General features: G+C 35.4%; 1 long non-coding RNA gene across 1 annotated transcript; it reads right to left on the bottom strand.

The window, feature by feature from the left end:
• Positions 1–502: 502 nt before the first annotated feature.
• Positions 503–3,111, bottom strand: LOC122140260. Its single transcript, XR_006156935.1, has 3 exons — positions 2,404–3,111; positions 1,982–2,095; positions 503–554 (listed from the first exon to the last, which is right to left on the bottom strand). It is a non-coding gene; the product is annotated as an uncharacterized LOC122140260 (long non-coding RNA).
• Positions 3,112–5,534: the final 2,423 nt, after the last annotated feature.

The raw sequence follows: 5,534 nt of genomic DNA, 5'->3' as shown, positions 1-5,534 counted from the left end.
ATGTTATTTCAAAACAGAGGGATATTTATGACACCAATACAATTAGGACAGCACTATGTTGGAAAAAACATATACTAAATAAACATTAGTGTAGAATTACCATTAAAGGATCACATACTAGCCAAACACAGCTCAAGATATAATTTATTTTACATTACCATTATAAGAAGCATATTGCATGTAATTATGAGTAATTATAAGTATGTCAAGACAATAAACCTGGGCAATGACACTGACCTTCAGCAGCTAGTCTAATATTTCACATGCTCATCTTTTGTTTCTTCTGTATTTCCTTCTTTCTCTTTAATATCAGAGTTTTGCTGGGTTGTGCCATTGTGTACTTGCTAGTCCACATATTTCAGCTGCCCACCTCTCTGATGACACAGGTAGAAAAAGATTAGTTCCCATTTACTAAGTCCCTCCAATCTGACTTTGATGAATGACCAGTACTTACCCAATCCTTATTGGTTCAAATTGAATGTAATCAAGATGAATGTTTCTTGTGGGTCCAATTATGTTCATGGTCTCTTGCTGGTTAAGATCCTCTTGCTTTACTACGAAAAAAGATCAATAAGTTATTTATTGTTTTCATACCACTTTCCAGAGGATGTAAGGATCTACAGTACAGATACCCCCTCAAAAATATCCCTTATTCAGGCCTCTGATAAAATCACGCCTCTGCATAATGATTCAACATTCCACTTCGTTAGGTACTGCTAAAAGCATAATGGCCTGGGAAAAAACCCAATCTTAAAATGGATGACTAAGCTCAAAATCACATATTAGACTGGAAAATCCTATAAACATCTGGTAATATCGCTATACTGTACAAATCAAAGCCTTTTAAATCGGTAATAGGCCCATGGATAGGCTTAAACTTAACAAAAAAATAAATAAAAGCTCATTTTACTCACTATTTTTACTATGCTAAATCCAACCATGTCAGCAGCAATCTAATTAAAGGCTAGATTTACTGTTAAAGGCACACTTTTTTTATCGACATTGTCTTGGACTTAATATTGACACCTATCTGAGTTCATTTATTTATTTATTTGTTTCTTTCTTTTCATCCGTTCCATTTCAGACTACACACATCCATTAATGTACATTTTAATAGACAGAAAAAGTCAATTTGAATGATATTTTTGCAATGTGTTTGCTTTTTTGCTTGTCCCGGCATTTATCCTGTAGGTCATTATAGTTTGTTTTAATGCTCCTGTAAAGGACTATACAATTCTGTTCAAAGGTTTTAGGTCAGTAAGATTTTTTAATGTTTTTGAAAATTTCTTATGCTCACTTAGGCTATATTTAAATAACTGTTTTTTAAAATAACTTAAAATAACTGTTTTCAATTTTTATATATTTTAAAATGCAATTTATTAATGTGATAATTTAATTTCCAGCAGCCATTACTCCAGTTTTCAATGTCACATGATATTTTTCAAAATCAATTTTTTTTTTTTTTTTTTTCAGGATTCTCTGAATGTATTTATTTGAAATAGAAATCTTTTGTTACATTATAAATGTCTTAATTGTCACTTTGGATTAATTTAATACACACTTTCTAAATAACAGTATTACCCCAGATTTTTGAATGTTATTGTAGTCATATAGTTATATATTATAGACTAAATATATTGTTATTATTATTCATGTGGTTTCTATAGTAGTGGTAGTAATATTTTTTTGTAGTATCAGTCAAATGACTAGTCATATGAGCTCAACATGGACTGTTCCAGGTAAAATAAAACAGCTTTTTCTAGAAGATTAATGTGATCTCATAATCTGTGTACATCATTTTAATCATATTTCTTAAAAATACTTTTTAGTTAACAATGCACCTGTACAAGATGAAATATAATTATATATGTATACTGTATTAGAACTATATATGAAGCTTAAAATCCTATGGGCAATGTAGTGCTATTTTGAGAGGCTCAGAGTAAATGTCAGGACAACAGACCTGGCCTCTGACACTCACCTGTGTTGTCTGTGATGCATGTGACGTTGTCTCGCTTTCACTTGTCTATGGTTCAGTCCATGGTGGCTCAGGCACTTGGTTGCGAACGGCAGCTTTGAATCAGGCGCTGTGCCTCTGCATTCAAATGGAAAGCTTGTCACACACTGGATCCCTGGACTGCATGTGCAGGGACTAATATAACGCTGTGGGGCAGACTGCTGGTGGTGGTTGATAACCAGTCAGACAAATGGCTGATTGTGTCTGTGTGTTATATGCACACTGAGGCAGGTGGGTGTTAGCAGCGTTCAATAGGCTTGCAATTTTATCCCCTAGCACAAACACTAGACAAGCACATACCCACAAGACATGGCTGGAACGTGGAGATATACACACAAATACACACAGAAACACATGCATTTATGCAGAGCTCAGGAACATGTTACCTGACTTCAAGAGAAAATGACCATTAAACTGGGCATGCATTGTCAGCTGTATGGACTAGACGGCCAAGCGAGATTTGGGGAGTGGACAGCGTACTGTCAGGAATGCTCCAGTCTCTTTCTGGCATGGTGTCAGCACCAATTCCTGGAGCAGTGATGTCTCACTGTCGTCGACAGACTGGAGGGGGGAGACGGGCCGTTCAAGCAGGTAGCAGGTAATCAGGAAGACGAGGGTTGAATAGCTGCAGCCAGAAAGGACAGGATGAGAAGAGATAGAAAGCAGAGGAGAAATAATGAGCATCGCTGGATTATTTCCTTTGTCATTCACACCAACAGTCAAACAACATGCAATCTACACTCTCGTCAAATGTTTTCAGAGGACTTTGAGTGCTGATGCTAAAGTAAAAATTAAATAAATAAAATAAAACTACAGTTTCTACCTGATTTGACGCTTATAAAGACTTAGTCTAATAAAAGTAATGTAGGCATCAAAAGTATGCAGTTCTTATGATTCAGTCATGTTAAATCATATTTGAACTTCAATAAAACATCAAAGTAAATAGTTAAATTAGATAATACTACTTTCATGTGCATTGTTGATCTATTATTTTTTAAGCAATTAGACATATGATTTTTGTCAGGCAGAAGATTAAAATAAAACAACAACAACAAACATACAGATTTTGCGTCTTGTTTGACCTGATGAACTGATCAAGCAACCACCCAAACAACCTAGCAAAAAACATTCAGATTACAATTGCAACGGCACACAACACCCTGCAGCTACACAAAATTACCAACTGCATATCAACATGTGAAAAATACAAAGAAAAACTTAGTGTCTAGAAAACCCTAACAACCTCACATCAGTGCACTATCAAATACTAAGAGCACCTTAGCAACCACATAGTAATGCCTGGCAACCACATAGAACACCCTACCAACCTCATACTAACAGGCTAACAACCATCCAAAATACTTTATTAACCTCATAGCAATGTGTTAAAAACCATTCAAATCACCACTGCACACAAAAGCACCCAGAATCTTAGCAATGCTCTGGCAACCACCTGGAACACTTTAGCAAGCTCATATTAATGTGCTAACAACTACACAGACTCCTTAGCAACCATATACCAACATGCTATCAGAGCACCTTATAGCAACCTTATACCAATGAGCAAATAACCTCCTACAACATCTTAGCAACTAAATATAAACATGCTAACAATCTCACAGAACACCATCGCAAGCTAATACCAACACGCTATTAAATATTCAATGCCCCGGCGACCACCTAGAACATTCTAGCCTCCTCATACCTACATGCTAACAATCTCTTGAAACACCTTCCAAAAAAAAAAAAAAAAGCTAAGCATGGTCATAGCAGGTTTGCTGGCTGGTTTTAAAAAGTTAGTCCACCCAAAAAATGTCAATTCTGTCATTAATTACTCACTATTAAAAATTTTGTTCCAAACCCGTAAGACCTTCATTCATCTTCGGAACACAAATTAATATATTTTTGCATCAAGTGTTTGGTTCAACAATAGCTACGAGAATACTTTTTGTGCACAAATAAAACTAAAATAACGACTTTATTCAACAATTCTTTTCTTCTGTGTCAGTCAGTCAGTCAGTTTCTTTGTGCACAAAAAGTATTCTTGTAGCTTCATTAAGTTAAGTTGAACCACTGATGTCACATGGACTATTTTATTGATATCCTTACTACCTTTCTGGGCCTTAAACGTGCCAGTTGTGTTGCTGTCTATGCAGGGACAGAAAACTCTCGGATTTCATCAAAAATATCTTAATTTGTGTTCCGAAGATGAACAAAGATCTTACAAGGTTTGGAACTACATAATGGTTAGTAATTAATGACATAATTTTCATTTTTTGGGTGAACTATCCCTTTAACCACTTATCTGGTCAGGTCTTAGCTGGTCAGGCTGGGAGACCACCTGCAACCCACTACTTCCAGCTTAAACCAGCTAAGACCAGCCACCCAGCTGGTTTTAGCGTGTTTTTTTCAACAGGGTTAGCAGTCACAAAGCAAAGTTCTAGCAACTACATCACAGTTTTGTCTACAGAAATTGTAAAAATCATCATCTCTGGCTTGAAGATGCTCAGATATTATATAGGTTATCAGTCAAAAATGAACAAACTAGCAAACAAAAGAATAAATAGAAATGCAGAAGTTAACCAGAACCCAAAATATAACTAGTAACATATGACCCTATACTGCAGGAGAAAACGCTCGCTAATTTGCTTTACTATGGGTATAAAATATTTACACGTAATGCCTGAGGTGTTACAAAAATATGTTGCTTAAAGGCTGACCTCAGGCTAATGTTTTTCACCTTAATTGCCTAGGATAACTTAACGCACACAATCACACACATGCACACATAGTTTCTCATTCTCACAGCATGGAAAAGAATTTCCTTAAAGAAAGTACCTTGAATTATTGATATGCTGTTTGAATGCCTATCTCTTATTGTTTTCGAAACACTGAGATTATCTATTATTAATAATGCTCCCATGTGAGTGATCTGTCTCACTGCAGTTCTGAATTAATGAAACATGAGATGGTCCACAGAAAGCGCCTACGCTCCCGTCTTGTACTGTAAACCTACTGTAGCGTAAAATTGCTTGCTATCAATAAAACGCTTGGTTTTAATTGATGTAAAAAAAAATAATAAAAAAATAATAAATAAAACATGCTTTATTCTATACTTCCATATATTTTTATTTAGATTTTGATATCTGATAATAAGACTTACTGGCTCAGATGTTTCTGTCTGCCTTCATTTCAAATTCTCTTTCATTGAAACACAGCTCCCCATAGGACATAATTACTCACCAAACACCCAGCACCTATTGCCCCAAATGAGCTTGTGCTCTCTCTATATGTGGCAGAATGTTATATTATTCTGATCTGGGGAATAGAACGATTCACACTGAGTCAGAATCTAGACACATCATTAAGAAATGCTGTCTATACGATATCTTTTCAATTACGTTTGCACTTGACTCACATAGCAGCATTATCTGATTAAGAACAGAAGGATGCATACTGTAACCTCCAACAACAACAACAACAAAAAATGAATTAATTTGACGAGCATAGAGATAGT

Source organism: Cyprinus carpio, chromosome B17, assembly GCF_018340385.1.
Source record: "Cyprinus carpio isolate SPL01 chromosome B17, ASM1834038v1, whole genome shotgun sequence".
Taxonomy (NCBI): Eukaryota; Metazoa; Chordata; class Actinopteri; order Cypriniformes; family Cyprinidae; genus Cyprinus; species Cyprinus carpio.
Note: the sequence above shows the minus strand (reverse complement) of the source record. Positions and strands in the feature narration are given on the sequence as shown.